At 37.9% G+C, this 17,438-nt stretch overlaps 1 protein-coding gene across 3 annotated transcripts in view; it reads right to left on the bottom strand.

Annotated features, from left to right (window-relative positions):
* LOC110840060 (Calcium-independent receptor for alpha-latrotoxin) overlaps positions 1–17,438 on the bottom strand; it is a 450,850-nt gene that overhangs the window by 272,551 nt on the left and 160,861 nt on the right. For all 3 annotated transcript variants that reach the window (XM_087356023.1, XM_022084785.2, XM_022084786.2), the window contains exon 3: positions 10,379–10,426. The gene's annotated coding sequence lies outside the window, so the exon portion shown is untranslated. The remainder of the gene's footprint in view (positions 1–10,378; positions 10,427–17,438) is intronic.

Raw genomic sequence — 17,438 nt, 5'->3', positions numbered from 1 at the left:
TAAGCCACCGAACGTAGCTGTGCAGCGGTTAGAACATCTGCTTCGTTTTTGGAAGGTCCCGGATTCAAATATCGGCACGAAGATCGGGTTTTTTGGTTAGGTTTTCGGTGGTTTTATTTAGGTCATACATCCAAGCGACGGGGAAGTGCCTTAAATTAGGCCACGAATTCTACTTTCCATATTCTTTTTAATTAATTTATCATGGTATCATTCGAAGCTATGTAGTTTGAGACAGTGAAAACGTCGTTAAACAAAATAGAATTAAGACATTATGGCTGAAGGTTTTCATGTATTGGGAATCCACATTAATGAGACTCAAGCACCAAATCAGATCATTACATGAAGAGGCTAATTATAAATTATACTTCTATACCACATTTGCTATATAGCTGGGATGAATTAAGACGTAATTTAAAGTCGTATTTTTATTCTATAGCTTCCTTTTACTGTTTATACAATACGACGAATATTTGCTGCTTATAGCCAGCAAGTTAAAGAATTTGTTGTGAAATTGAACTTCAAGCACAATCATATTACCACTGCACTACAGTTTAATATATATTCGAGACACGTTGCTGTAAGTGGTTTTGGGGCACGGGATTATGTCTAATTTATGTGCCTAATAGCGACAGTAAAGGTAAACTCAGCATCGAGGTATTTTCTTAGGGAATCTTCTTGCTGTTCTATTTCGCAGTTCAACATGGAGCAGAGTCCTTCTTGAGAGGCTAACAGTACGTTCAGCCAGTCAAAACATTCCCAGCCCTTTATGGAAGTCGAATGTTGATTACTGTGTTGACGAGAGCCCGTCACTGTCCCCAGCACCTCTACATTTAACGACGTGCTGGCAAGTGGTTACCCCCTGTTAACTCCAAATCTATAGGACCACCCCTTGTCGGCCGCCCGAGTCTGCTTATTCATTATAGTTGCAGCTACCCTCCATATCTGAAGGCATTAACAAACAAGAATTCCGTTGCAAAGCTATTCATAGTTTTCGTGCAAATCGAAGCACAATTTCCTTGGACTAATAAGTGTTCGCAGTACCATAATCATATTAAATTGCCCTTAAATCATACAAGTGAAAAAATCCAACTATACTATAAGCAATTAATGTAAAGAAGGAGGAACTGTTAATGTTCTCCCACGTACCTGAATTACTTACTACAAAGTGCTTCCAATCGGCACCGTTCAAAGTAAAGAGAAGCTTCTACCCAGCCCTCACCGATGTTACTGAAACTTGGTGATATTGTCTCACAAGTACAGAGCCTCATTGCAAGCGAAAATTTTCGCTTGCAATGAGATACTTATCAAACGTCCCCAACGAATCCATCGGTCTTCCGCTCCTGAAGTTCAGGGTCCATAGTTCGGCCCAGAGACAGGTTATCATGACTGAGTTGTTCGTAAGTTTCCTGGGTTCGTCCAGCCACATGCTGAGTTAGTACATTAAAGTAAGCCACGGCCACGTCCTGTCACATCCTTTCCAAGTCATTATTCTTTAATAATTCTACCATCCAATGCTATATATGTCCTGTAGTCTGAACTACTGAGAACATACGAAAATAAACCATAAATAAAATTAATAAATAAATTAAAAGAAATCTGAAGTTTTCTGGTGCGAATGTTAAGAAGATTAAATTATAATACATTTCCGCATAAACTAACTTTCAGAACAGAATTCACGACTGAATCAGACAGACAGAACTTTTACCTAATGACGGAACGTTACTTTCAGCCCCCACCCCGCAAAAGAAAAAGGAAAGTATCCCAGAATATATACCAGGTTAAAAGCAAACATTCATCACAAAATTTAGCCTTAAATGTCAAATCCGTCGGAATACTAAAATATACCACTCATCGTCCTGATGATGGAGGCAGTAAAGACCTCTGAAACGTCGGTAACTTCTACCAGACTACACGACGCAACAACCCCGAATACAGCTGTTTTTAAAATGTACCACGTCACTGGCTAATGCTTTTAATACTTCAATACTGGGGAGAAGCAACGGATGCTGTGAAGTTGTAGCGACTCAGCCGCCTTTAACACAGGCAACACTCAAACCATCGGTCCACTTCCTTTTGTGAGAAAACAAACGCAACGAGGGCTGCGAAGAGAATTCACGTCAGCTACGAGACAAAAGCGAGACAGACAGACAGAGAGAGAGAGAGAGAGAGATGGCGCGGATAAAGGAGACTGCTGAAAGGCACGAAATGGTCCAAGTGCCAGACTGAAAGAAAAATTGAACCAAAGAGGTCGTTTTACAAGAAATAAGAAAAGGTGGTTACAAGAAAATCATCAAGTAGCCTTAAAAGAATGCTTCTCTGAAACATATAGTCAAATCAAACGTAGCTGATTCAGAAGGCGAGGTATGTGCCATAGAAAACCGATAATTTCGTAAGAAATATCTGCAGTAAGTGAACATATGAAGAGACGAAACAAGATTACGTTTGAAACTGATAAAATCATCGTATGTAATGAAGAATGAATCACACCACTATCAGAACACGTCTGTATGTGTAATTTTATAGCATGAGGGGAATGTGGTACATAAAAGTTCAGGTTTCAAAGAAAATTTGAATTTCGAGGGTGGCGACCATAGTTATTTTCCAGACGGCCATCTGTCGGGAATCTAGGACTGGCCTCATATGTGATTAGTATGACTGTCAGCAGAGTAAATAATTACCTACTAAACTGATCAAACAAGCGACCGAGTCACCAAACAACCATTTCGTAATAGAAACCTTTCCATGTGTGGTGGATGTTCACACACTTATCCAAGAAATTCCTTACTGCTATGGAACTCGGAAGGTTGACACCCTTCTCACAAACGCCTGCCTGAACCGAGACAATCAAGTTAACGTCTCCAAAATTCCCCAAACCTACGTTTCAGTCCTATAGCACTTTTTACGAGATTTATGAACCAAAATGTTGTAGAAATATCCCGATTTCTCTTCCGTGCTACATGTCTCACTAATCTAATCATACTTGGTGAGACTTGAGGTTCTCGTGGCGTTAAGCATAAAAATAGCCGACTTCCGAGTAGTAGTAGCTGCCTCCGTCATCAGGGCAATAAATCACTACATGGTGTTACAACTCACAAGATAGCCACGCTCCTAATATTTTACAACCTTGCATCATCTGATATCGCTTACTTCGTTTTGGCAAGATCGCTGCCTTTCACATTACTCCTTTTTCCGTCTTCACAACCCTAACACCATTCGAAGCCGTTCCTCTGCTAGACGCAATGCAACGCAAAAAGCATTTTAATGAATACGAAACAAACGATTCTATATGGACATTGTGATGGTGATGGAAGAGGATTATATTTTCCTGTAGACGAAAACTCGGGACAAGTAGTGTTAAGTCTAGTTCAAAATGTAGCCAAAACATGTAAGAATCTACCACACGGGCGAGGGTACATTTTTTCATCCGACAGACAGTTAACTGAGCTGAGACTTAAGACACACTATACACGGGCAAAGAAACATGCGGTGTGAATGGGGAAAGGGTTTAAGTACGGGATGGGCTCGGCTTCTGAGAAAGATGGTAGAAACTATAAATTATCAGAACATTTTGAAGTGGCCTCCTGAAGTCAGGCAAAGTTTTAGGTGAATAAAATTAAAATTTGTTTTAGAAAATTGGATTTGATGATGAGTAGTAAACTACGTTGGTTCAAGTTGAAAATCAGTGTCGAAATTTTATCAATCCCAAACCTTCGCGTTTGTTAGTTCAGGAATTATCCCGAAGATGAGGAACCGATTCTCAGATCACGGTGTTTCCTATCCTTGGACCAAGAAGCGTTTTTCCGTTTGACACAGAAACCAAGAAAACCCTCCTGACACTTCTTAAACCAACAACCAGTTCTCGTTATCCTTAACAAAACATATAGAGACATGACAAACTACCAAAGTATTTTCTCAATAATAAATTTCTTTAAAATGTGGAAAAATTACTATAGAGTTGCATATTATTTTAAATTTTCTCCCACAAAGGATTGTAGACACAAATTTTACAATGAAAACTCACATTTTACGGTAGGAAAATAAGTCAATAGCATGCGGGGTGCTTGTACGTAAAGCAAATGACGAGATAAGAATCACTATATTGTTCCAAAACCTTTAGAGTAATAAGAATAATTGAGTTTGTAGTGACTACTAATAAATTAACAAATAATTTTGTGGGCCTGGTAACAAGTAGTCTCGGGCCGGATGTCGTCCGCGGGCCACTAAGTGTATCATTTTTGTTCATAGGGCCAGAGAAGAGTAATTAAGAAGAAATAATTACATGCAGACCAAATTAAGTTCGATACGTTTAAGCACTGAAACAACAGAATATCAGACCGTACTTGTTAAGTTACATTAACCCGCATTGGTCGTAAAACAGAATGTAATATCTACAGAATTATATAATAGATTGCGTGGAATATTTCGTGTCTCCAGAGACGTGTAATTTCCGAACCGATATCCAATTAACAACCAGAACCATTAATTACAAAATGTAGCTTTAGAGTTTGTTTAAATTCTTACCACCACAATTACAGTCTCCGGGGAATTACTGACGGCTCGAATCTAGTCATCTGTAACCAAGACAGTTGCAACGTTTAAAGCTTCATTAAAGGACTGTAAATCAAGAATACTCTGTCAGTACGCGAACAGTTCATCATATTGGATGACATTCTAAATGTCTTCAGCGTTAATAATTACAGACAGAATGCATATTATAAGGGCCGTCAAAGCAAAGTTTCACCACGTGTTATTGTTCATCTATGGTGGTTCAAAGAAATTACGACTCTGTTCTATAAAACAGGCATTTCAATGCTCTGAAAATTGTCGACAGCTAATCAACCTATTTATTAGTCGTGTTCATTACGAATGGATTTTAAAACGTTCCATTTCACTTCTGTAGATGATAATAAATAAAATAGTGCAATAAGTGAATTTACTACAAGGGATAAAGTGTGTCTTAGAACAAAGACAGGACAACGCCTCTTCTGCTACGTTTAAATACACAGATAGAAGGAACTTGCAGAATCATTCCCATGACAGAAGTATTTAAGTAAACACTTATAATATTCAATTAGTACGATTACAGGTTCTTATGGCGTCATGTAAGAAGATGTCTGTATTCTGTATTGTAGTGCCGTGTAGTCTCAGAAATTTATCGACGTATCAGAAGTAGTTGGTGTCTCCACTCATCGTCATGATTATGGAGGCAGTAAAATATGAAATTTAAGTAATCAAATTATAGTAATTACAGCTTATGCAATCTACAAGTAGAGGTGTGTGCAGTAATTTACTTCTAACAGTGTTAATAAATAATTCTTACTTTAGCAATACTTTTAAACTAAAATGCCATGTAGTTTCAAAAAATATATAATATATAAATAATATTTATTGTAATACGTAATTCATCTTGAAATTTGAGCTGTCAAGCGTAACAGAGAGATTCAAATCAGGCTAACAACCTCAGAAGCTGATATGTTAAGATATTAAGCCATTTAAATCACTAAAATCTGAAGCGACATCACGCCATAAAGTAAGGAGTTACATCGAAGTATCTTGGAACGACAAAAGAGCAGAAAAGGTGTTTCGTTTTTCTGAACAGAGTTGCTCTGTTTTGTCCTTGACATTGATCGCTTTATCGGAGATTTTACTGGCGATGCCAGCCAGCGGCCAAGTTGGGGAAAAAGAAATAACAGGACGGAAAGAATGTTTCGGAACTGGAAACACAAAGAAGGGCCAGTGTTTCCCACAAGTCGTTTTCCAAGTTATTACTTCATGAGATCTGTCCATAAAATATTATTTCTGAAATATGAAGGAAGGAACTTTCAGTCTGTTTTACAGTTACAGAAATGTGTCGAAATTAGTGCTTTCAGCTTCGTCATTTCAGCTTCAAAAGAACCCTCGTTAGCCACTTAAAACATTTAAGTAAGGAGAACTATGGTACAGTTTTACCTGGAAGTTGTTCAAGAACTTATCGCTTTTATGGAACTCGAAGGTTCATTACATGTTCACAAATATTCACCACTGGAACGTATAACGAGTTACTTAAACTCAAACCACACATTCACACCCCATTTCTCTAGAATATGTTTTAATATTACGCTGTCCCACTAAAATTTTGTATGCATTTCTTATATTCCCCATGCGTGATACGGGTTTCACTTGTCTTATCCTTCTCAATTTAACTAGAACTATAATACATTACACTGTGACAAAAATTTATATTATTATATTACGAACGTCGTATTACCTGTTGGGAATGATACATTTATCTTATATAACATTTTGTTTCAAAAAACTTTAAAAATTTTCCCACCCTTGCTGGCTTAGTTCTCCAGGAAAATAAAATTATAACTCGTCCGATGCTTTAATGTTTTACTAGATAACATAAAATCTACAAGTAACACTAATAACTGTCTACTTATCAACAAACACAGACTAGTGAATTCCTCAAATCACAGTGAAGGAGATATTTACTCATAAATCCAATGTAGAATTATGACGACAGACTAATGCAAATATAACACCTTAATTTAACTGTACTAGGATAGTGCATATTAATGCGAGAGTGTACTACATTAACACATGCTACATTAGAAAGTTATTCATAGCTGTGTTTCACTTCAAAGGGTCCAGAAATGAGTGGAGTTTAAGAATATCTGAATTTATTACAGAATAAACGTTTTCTTACAAGAGACACTTTATCGCCATTCCTTTTCAACTTCGCTTTAGAATACCCACTACCAAGATTCAAAAGAATCAACAAGGAATTGAACTGCGTGGATTACATCAGCTTCTAGTCTAAACTAAAGTTAATTTATTGGGCGAAAACATAAACAAACGAAGCCTAAATAAAACAAAAACCTGAATCAGACGACAGTAAGGAAGTTGTCTGGAAATATACACAGACAAAACAAGCTCCTGTTGATGCCTCGTCACAAAAATGTAATGTAAAGATACAGTATCTAATAAATCGCTTTATCGTCTGGTTTGTAACGCAGTTGAACTTGCACGTAGATACTAACTTTTAGTTATCTGGAACAGACAGTAACAATTCAAAATCACATTCACGATGACATCAAGACTTATCTTAATTCCGGGAATATTTGCTAACACTCAGTTCAAGGCGGCCTGTCCTTCAGCTTACTATATAAGAATCGAAGCATTAAAATGAACAGAATTGTAATATTACCGGTTGTTTTTATTGGCGTGAAACTTAATCATTCACCCAAAGAGGACATTCACTAACGAAATATGAAAATGGGGTGCTGATAATATCTGCGAGCTTGGGTTGCGTCAGAGTAATAGGCGAAGGGAATAAGTGAAGTTAAAATATGAATGATGCTCGGAGATATCTTGCGACAAGTATAAAGGAAGGCAGAGGAAAGTTACATAATTAGGAGTGCCGTAAATTTCAATCCTAAAACAATATTATTTTTATTGTCAACATGGCATGCCCGGTCCTCAGGTTGCGTTTGGAGAAGGCTGCCTCCATATAACGAAGATGGCTGAGAAAATACTGGATGAGTCGCGGATAGTCGACAAGGGGTGTAACTCTAGTTTGGGAGACCGATGAGGAGTTAAAATCCGGCATGTTACGAAATGTTACACAGGGTCACGGATTTGGGATCAGATTACTCATCGCCATGACGACGGAGACAGCAAGCACTTCTGAAACCTCGGTATATTTCTACAAGATCACACGGCGCAACACCCTAGAAGAAAGTTATCTTGGTCTTAATGGGTGTGAGAACGTGAACTAGATTCATCTGGCTATGGGAAAGATCAAGTATCAAACTGTTGTGATGATTAAAATTTAAATTCCATAAGTTATTTGTCAGCTGAGCCGCTGACGATTTCTGAAGGAAAATCTTGTTCACTCGAAATATGCAAGGAACTGAAGATACTTAACTGCCGTATGGACAGACTACACAGCAGCAATTTACACTACAAGTCCGTTTGTGGTTTAAGATCTGAACGACCACTCAAAAGACCCCTTTAACATTAAACTAAACTGATTCATAAACAACAAACGAGCTTAATCAAAATTCAACAAGTCACTGCTCCAGAAGCGGAACATACAAGCAGTAATTTGTGTGTGTTGCTGTCGATTAATTCGACATGTGATTTATTTGTAATCACAATGTGAGTCTATACTGATTCAATATTGATTTCAAGTTGAATCTCGATCAAGTAACGTTTATATTTTAAAGTGCATACTAAGTGACACGTAAGTTCATATATTTTAATAAAATATACATTGGGAAACAACAGAAAACTGCGTGGTACAAATTTCTGTTATGTTCACAGACCAGCGTGTCCGATTTAATAAAATACAACTTATTTCGTCCACGTTAACTACAACAAAGTAAACACTTGTACAGTTTTATTACAGTTCCCTTCTGAAAAAGACACGCGAAATGAGTCAGTGAAATATTCTGCTCGGCAATTTTTTAATGTTCAGATGCTTCTTGGAGCGTTTCTGTCGTCATATTTTCTGCATGGAGTCGTAATAGTAATGTAATTTATTATTATTAATGTTATGATCACTACTAAAGTTAAACTTCTACTCACAGCAATCATTGAGATCTTGTTCTTCAACCCATTCACCTAACTACACCCACCCATCCGTCTAAACACCCACTGATCCATCCATCCGGATTGCTAAATGCCAATTCATAAAGTGGAAAAAGGAAACAACAGATTGTAATCTAAAATGACACAGTAAGTGGGTTCTGAAAAGCGTTAACTTCTGCCGCCATGCCATGGGTATTCGATCACTCGTTCATTGAAATGAGAAACAAAGACCCTGACCCCGTCAAAGTTCAAATTTCCACAAAAAAGAGCATTATTATAATTTAAAACGCAGTTCGCCATTTACCCATTCTGGTTTCATAAGGGTCTTTTGTAAAGTTGTAAAATGTGCCTCATAAGCTGCTCCACGCTTTGATATTCTGAATTATAAACATAATTTCTCTATAAAAGTTGCTGTTTAAACAGTTTTGTAGCTGATACCTTACTTAGAGAACACGTACTGGAACATAGCCAGAAAAATTGTTTTGAACATGGATGTCTTCTGAGTTATTGCGCCGTGTAATCTGGTAGAAGTTTACTGACGTTTCAGAAATGCTTCAGAGCGATCTACCTGATGATGGAAGCATTAATATCCGAAACGTCGGTTAACCCCTACAGGACTACACGCTGAACAACCCCAAAGGTAGCCATCTTCATACACGTCACCGTGATAACCTCAAATCTCACATACTTTTTATAACTCTTGGCTGAACTAAGTATTAACTTTACAGTGACCACAAGAATAACCCATTTTTAGGCTGGTAGATATGTATATGAATTTATTTTGTTTTATTTGAAGAGCAGAAAGATTTAAACTATTACCTGAGAACAACCCCACTTTTAAAAAAATGACAAACAACATAAATTTCGAGGAAGACTGGCTTAAAGTTCTGCTGACAATGCAACATAATCCAACTCAAGAAGTGAAAATACAAAGCATTAGATCGGTTTAGATTAGGTTAGATTATTAAATTGCTGTTCATAAACTGAAGATAAACTGGGATCTGTTACAAAGCAAATCCAAATTATTTAGGAACCAAGAATGTATTTGGGTAGCAGAGAAACGAAAAGCAGGTTACTACTTGACAAGACCACCGAATGAAATACTCACACCTCTTACATACATTCACCTTTACTTGGTTTGCAATACATTCTACAAGTACATCTTATTCACATATTGCTTTACCAAATGCATGCGATTTATTTTCGACACTATAAAATAACTACTCACAAACGACTTTCAGGAAACGTGTTGCTCTGATAGTAGTATGACTTCACTAAAAGTAAGCGTTCATAGTCATAAAACCTCCTCTGCTCTGCCGTTTTAAAAATATTCATTTACTTTTCAATCAAACATTGGTTTTTCAATTTGTGAAATGGCAAATATATAGATGTACGTTTATGAAAGGAATAGTGTAATCAAATCATAACACGGACAGCCTAAACAAAACAAACAAAAAATGCAATACGGATATTAATAAGCGAAAGTGGAACAAATCTCCATCACTACGAATAGCCCAGAGCCGTTCCAAAGCACAACTAAAACATGTGTTTACAACTATCTTGCCCGTATATCGTATCACTTTCATTTCTGCATGTGACCTTTACTGACTGATGAAATGCACAGCGGCGCACTGGGAGGTATGGGATGTTGCAACTTGAGCACTTACAGGTAACACCGATTATTGCGTACACTTGTCACTTCAATTTCAACTAATGTGCCTCGCCTCACCCCCCCCCCCCGTCTCCTCAATTTATACGCGAGAGATGCAGGATGTGTAATTACTGTGACATACATTCGCCTTACCTTGGTTGCCAGGCTGACGACTGCCCCAAACCATCATCATATTCTGACCTAAAACAAAGAAGAAACTGTTGTTAAAGGCTGAAGCACACTTAAGTCATCGAGGTCTTAAACGAGGCCTGAAGTTGAAACTTCAGGTTTAATTCGGGGACATATAGGGAATAAGTCAGTATTGATCTTGTGGATAGTAACGCCGTATGGACCTGTAGATAGGAAATAACGTGTCGGAGAAAGACTGCAATTTCAGCGCTGAAGATGGACGCAATATATTACTCCGAAACGTGAGATTCCATTTAAATGTCCACACGGCAAACAGCATGCTTTGAATTAGCAGTATTCCATATCTGGTAAACCACTGGACCATGCAGTTCTGTGCAATAAGCTCCCTCATCCATCGTGGTTTTGTTTGGCCTCTGTAGCCCGAAGAAGCGAATGGAAGACGGTCCGCTTCTCGCAAGTCCCTCATCGTATATCAAAGTTAGCCTTGGAAGACAAATCTTCAATGACCCAGTCTCTCTGTACCAGAATCCCTTACCATAGGGGCCCTTTTTCACTTTGACCAACATAATCACGGACGTCTTCTTGTAGCCTCAGTCGTTTCACAAGACATCGGTTCGTATTTCCTTCTGTGTCTGAGAAACAGTATCACGAGATTTTCATCTCAAAGGATTCTCTCTCACACTCAGACCTCCCCCCCCCCCCCCGGAAGCACAGCGACATCTACCGCGGGAGATATACAACCAGAGAGATATTTCCAATGGGCTGTAACACTACAGGCCTACGTGCACAGCATCCAGAAAGCAGGCAATTCCATTATCAGAAATTAAACTTTGTAATACGGAGGTGCGTTTCAAAATAAAAATATTTGCTGCAGGCATTATTAATATTTTTTTCAACATTCTGAAATACACTATATTAATTAAATGTCCACACCAATCAACTCCTAACATTTTAATACCTTACATTAAACTACTTATGAGCCGGGATGGCTCAGTCAGTATAGTGACTAGCTACGGGCTGGACGACCGGGGTTCGATCCCCGACGGAGACAGAGGATTTTTCCTCTAGCCTCTTCGTCCAGACCGGCTCTGGGGCCCACCCAGCCTCCTCTACAATGGGTACCGGGGTCCTTTCCCGGGGGTAAAGCCGGCCGGGGCGTGATGCTGACCACTCACCCCCATCTAGTGCCGAGGTCAAGGAAGAGAGGAGCTATACCTCCTCTCACCCCAAACGCCTACATGGCGTATAGTGGGACAAACTTTACTTTACTTTACATTAAACTACTTAGCACCAACTTCTGATGCAGCAATTTTGCGGAAATATTGATCCTTATAAATAATTAAAACGTTTTGTAGCATAGGTGTAGGTTACAGCTTAAACAACTCTGACTGTTCCATGCATAAGTACCTTTAAAGTAGGCAGGATAGTGTTTAGAGAAATAATATTTGGCAGTAAATATAACAAAATAAACCTGAGTGGCAAATAAACCGCAAATACTGAGAGCTACCGAAACACAATGGTGCATTACATAACGCGATATTTAAAAGGAGAGGGATTTAGTACAACCATCTTTATTATCACATCAAAATCAAATAAAAAGCCAAAAGTAGACAATTTTTTGGATGACACAAATCTATAGACGTAAACGGCAGTCGATTATGATCAGTAAAAATGTTTTTTGAACTTTGCCCGTTGTCTAAATCAGTGGTATTCAACCTTTTTTGTTCGCGTACCCCCAGATATAATTTCTCTTAAACTTTGTACCCCCAAAGTTGTTGGTGTATAAATCAAGTTATACATAGTATATAATCTACATCTAAAATAAATTAAATAAATTACATCCAAAAATAATGTATTAAATCTGGCCCTGATTATTCAGTGCTGATCATAAGATAATTTTTTTTAAATTTCACGTACCCCCTAAGATGTCTTCGCGTACCCCAGGTTCAATACCACTAGTCTAAATTACAAAGAGAACTAAAAATACAACTTTTGGAAGCTGGATCATCTTCCGTCTTCAGGTAATAAGGAATGGACAGAAACCATAGCTACTGGGTCCCCTAACGAAGCTAGCCTCAGACCCGGACAAAGATCCGGATTTTCTGACATTGTATTTGTATTTCTACTTGTAATTTAGAGATGAACGAAGTAAAAAAATAATACGGATTGTAACACTCAAACGTCAGAAACCTCCAGACTCTATCTAAACTCGATTAATTACGGAAAACCTGCATTTTCAACTACAAAGGGCGGAGTTCTTCAACCTTCTTAATCACTCAAATTGAATTCACTACTGGTACATATCGTTTCCTATTATTTTGAATACTTTATTAAACGACACTGTATCAACTGTATATGTTATAGACAGTGAAGCACTATGGGGGGGGGGGGGGGGTCTGTGGAAAGAAGTGGTCATATCTCTCGCCCAGTATTCTAACCGAGGACATTAAGAATATAAAATATAACAAGTAAGTTGTGACATAAAATTTTCTATACTTTAAATACGACTGGAAATATGCAGAACATTCTCACAGTATAACAATGAAGTAAAACCTCACTCTAACGTGATACAGACGCATGCTTTACAGTTTTTGACCCTGTCTTTAAGTTTAGAAACAAGTGTAATTCTGACAGATGTAGTCAGAAATACAGATACAGTAAAGAAATGTTTCTTTTCAGAAATTATTCAACAAAACAGCATCCCACTTCAAATATAACAAATTAGACAACTCCTGACTAAAAACTCTGGCATTTAGGCACACGATCGCCTGTTCCTGTGGTAAAATGTACACCAACCAAATGGGCCGTAATGTCTCCACAAATATTTCTGCGCACATCAGAGACACAAGACTAAAGAAACAGCGACAAGCGAAAGAAGAACACTCCACAGAAACTAAACACGGTATCGACTTCAGCAGAACAGAAGTCTTAGCCAACATCCGGCCCTACCTTCCCGGCATCATCAGGGAAGCCACTGAAATAACAAAAGAAACCACAGCTTCAACCGTGAAGACGGATGCAGACTAAGTAAAGTTCGGCCTCGTCTCTTTTCCTCCAAGCCTTCTACTCAACTTCCTCCTGCAATACCACCAGCTAAACTTACCTGTGCAGACGGACGAAGTATGTGCACGCTTGGTTTAATCTACTCCTTTCACTTCTTCCTTATATCATTTAGAACGTTCTTCCTTCTGAGCCACCTCCCTCTTTTGCCTCTTTCTTCTATCGCCTTTCTATTCTACTCCTGAACTCCTTTTGTCTTCTCCTTTCTACGAGATACTAGATACCCGTGGTTGCTAAAATCTAGGTATTCATCACTTCTAATCACGTGAGCGCTAAAACTTTCATCACCTCTTCGAATCGCGTGTACACTAGAAACTTTCTTCATCACTTCTTCTCCTAATCACGAGTACCAAAACTTTCTTCATCGCTAATTCTTCTAATCACGTGTGTGCTAGAAACTTTCTCCTACTCACGTTGAGTACCAAAAGTTTCTTTATCGTCTCTTCTAATCACGTGTAGGTTAAAATTCTTTTCATAATCTCTTTTCGTCAATTACATGATCACTACCTATTAGACAGCACCCAGTTCCTTCGTCCAATTACGTCCTTCGCCACCCACCTACCGCTCTCTTCCAGATCTATTACAAGGGCTTCCCAAACCCTCCCAGAGATATTCATCCTGAAGAATTAACTGTTTTGCCGAAACGCTGAAAAACTTTCAACATTCGATGATAAGGCTCATCCTGAAAGCCGAAGTTATATTTTTCATGGTCTTCACATAGTCCACCATATTCACACACTGTTCTTAGAAATTTATAACGACGTCAGGGGCCTGGAGAAAATAGGGGAAGGCAAATTACAGTTTACCAACTAGTTAAATAATTATCACATATAAACCTGTGGCCCATCATAGTGTCCGCACGGTCTAAAAAGCAAATTATCGTGAACTACTCCAACACTGGGAACAGGGGTTAGAACTTTACAGCCTCCACCTAGAGGGCGATATTTTCCTCCAAAACTTTTGTAATCCGCCCACAAGACACAACTCAGCAGGTCGCAATCCACAAGTTGTCTGTTATTTACACGGCTCAAGTTTAAAAACTCAGTTCGAAGAAACAAGGGGCTAATTAGTTTACACTGTGCATGTGGGCTCGTGGCGTAGCACTCACTCACACTTGTCACCTGTGTGCTTCATATCCCAGTGTAAGAATATAATCTGAGTAGATTAACACACTGTTAACAGTCTATTTTCGATACAGCAATAAAAATATAAATCAATGTCGGCTTACTGTCTCGATGTGACGATGTGACATGCCACAAGTACGTTGAGATCACCAGGCAATCTGTACACTCTACTAAACAAGAAAGACACCTCATCTGAACAGTCACACACGTCTCATACCGTCAATCCATGTCCACGTCTCCACACATCGTACCTGAATACTGACAATCCCTAAAATTCCATGTGTGAGATACCTAGTTTCTGGCCACATATGAAGATCCTAGTCATGATTTTTGACATTCCTTTGTCTAAAGTAAATATACAGTAATTATACAGGACCGGAGGTATAGATTACCGCACTTTTAACCTCATTACTAGAAGGAGGTAAATGGTCAGCTTCATGTCCATATATTTCTTACTCCGGTGCAAAAGCCTCGACGCCCATTAGACGGGAAGCTGGAGATGGGAGCCCATAGCTGAGTTAACCTGGCGTCTGAAGTAGATATAGAGTCGTTAAATAGCCAACTATATCGCCCAAACATATTAAAATATAGTCTTATTGGTCAATATACCAAAAGAGTCTTAAGGACCTGTTATGACCTTGAAATATGTTTGGTCACAACAACAACGTGACAATGCTCTTTGAAGCGGTAATTCGACTTCAAAATGTTAGGGGCTTGGGTACAAAAACCACAAATATAGTCAATTGAATAAAATTTTTGGATATTATCCATCGTCTAGTAAATATAAAACGTAAAACGACGTTTCGGAGATGGGACTCTATCTCCGTCTTCAGGTTCCTACACAATTGGGCCCACTAGATAGAGCTAATCCCTATCTCCGGAGATAGGGATTAGCTCGTCGTTTTACGTTTTATATTTACTAGACGATGGATAATATCCAAAAATTTTATTCAATTGACTCTTCACCATTGTCAAGAAGTTTTAGATTTCAAATACAGTTTTATTTATTATTGCTCTTTTCAAAGCACGTTGTTTGCGGCAATATTAAAGAAAATCAATAGCTTCCAACGTGGAACTTGAACCACAAATAGTCTGAAAACTTTAAAGTGTTAACGTCTCAAATAATTTGTACAGAATCGATGGCATGCAATCGATTATTTCAAACATTTCTCAACGCCACGGTGTAGTAATTTTCACAGTAGATTCCAAGACTGCGTTCTGGGCCAATATTTGGACTACAAACACGTCTGCCCTAACCTCAGCAAACCAAGCATTGGAGACAAAGCTCGTGTGTTAGGTATTCTGTTGGACGTAAAAAAGGATTCAAGTGGTGGAGGAAACCAAAGAAAAGCTGCTTTCAGAATTACCGACGACGAGAAACTGCTAACAACAGAGCCCTGACTGACTAAATAATTGACTAGTAGGGCACTAAACGACAATATATCTACTGCAGAAGCTACTTAAGTTGATAGCTTGTTTGAAATGAAGAAGCAGGTAAGAATGACAGAAAATGGCTGGGAAAATCACAAACAGACGTTAAGTTAAAAACAGTTATCAAATTGTAGATGATATGGCCGAGATATGAACGTCGTATCACTTGAATGCAAGTCACATGTGTTTTCGCGGATCTATGCTATCAGACAGTCTTGAAATGATTGGGAAAAGGCAACGATATTGTGTATAGAAAAATTAATTATACTAGCGTTACGTAAATTAGTTACATTGCTATCAATGTCTTCGTTATTTTTTATTTTCTGTTTATTTATTAAGACACATAGTCGAATTATTACGACAATTTACAGATTCTCATATTTCTTATCTTCCTCAGGTTGAAAAAATTATTCTGTTCTCTAAATTTTGTGTTCTTCACTCACAGTGAGAGACCGATAAAACTCAAGCGTTACGATTTACAAACTATACCTTATCCTACGTTTTTCTAAATAGAACAAGAAGATAAAATATTACGTACTAAATGACGACGTGCATCTTCTGAGTTTATTATACGCTTTCCTTAATCATAAATAAAATGTCTGTATGTTAATGTTTCTGTAACTCCCACTTAATCTTTACCATATATCCTTCAAGACAATAGGGCAGGAAATTCGTTCGAGTCAAGGACATTCTGATGTCGAATCAACTCACGGCGTCTAACATTCATGAGGTACAGAGGAAGGACTAAATGAAGAAATGATAAAACGAACGAAGGAATATAATACGGAATTTAAATAAGATAGGGAAGGAAATTAGAAACTAAAATAAAATAAAGATATGAACGGGTGAGGCAAATAGAATGTTGAGAGGGAGGAGAATAAATACAAGTAAAGGAATTACCAAATAAGAAAAATTAAATGAAGCGAAGATTACGAAAGAGTGAATGAAGAAGTGAAAAGAAATGGTGGGAAAATATTGAGCCAGTGGGGGTAGAGAGGAGATGAGAAGGAATAGGGGAAAAGGGAAACTGATAAAAAAAACAAAGCTCTAAAATAAAGGTAAACGGTTCCTTGATAAATTATTATAGAATAATTATAGTATTACAGGACCTTATGGTGACGTGGTAAATATATGTTTTAATATTTAAATTTAATTAATGCAATGTAAAATATTCTGATACGCTATTCCTAGTTACAGCAGAATTAACTGCAAGTTCTGCGAAAAAGTTTAATCCTGCTATAACTGTCACAATTCGAAAGCCATTACAGTACTGTGAATGAATAACTTACATGCGTACTTAAAATACTGACTGAATATGAGAACGAGCTAATCCACAGTGTGATGCTGTTGTTTTATCAAACCAATACTAATATGCTGTGACGCAATACTCACATATAGGGGCATTATTAATATGAATGATGCATCGCAAATAAAGGGATAATGGTGCT

The sequence above is a fragment of the Zootermopsis nevadensis genome, unplaced genomic scaffold (assembly GCF_977971745.1).
Source record: "Zootermopsis nevadensis isolate Lab colony 2312 unplaced genomic scaffold, Znev_1.0 Znev_ptg000025l, whole genome shotgun sequence".
In the NCBI taxonomy this organism is placed as follows: domain Eukaryota; kingdom Metazoa; phylum Arthropoda; class Insecta; order Blattodea; family Termopsidae; genus Zootermopsis; species Zootermopsis nevadensis.
The sequence above is the reverse complement of the archived record's forward strand: the minus strand, read 5'-3'. Positions and strand labels throughout refer to the sequence as shown.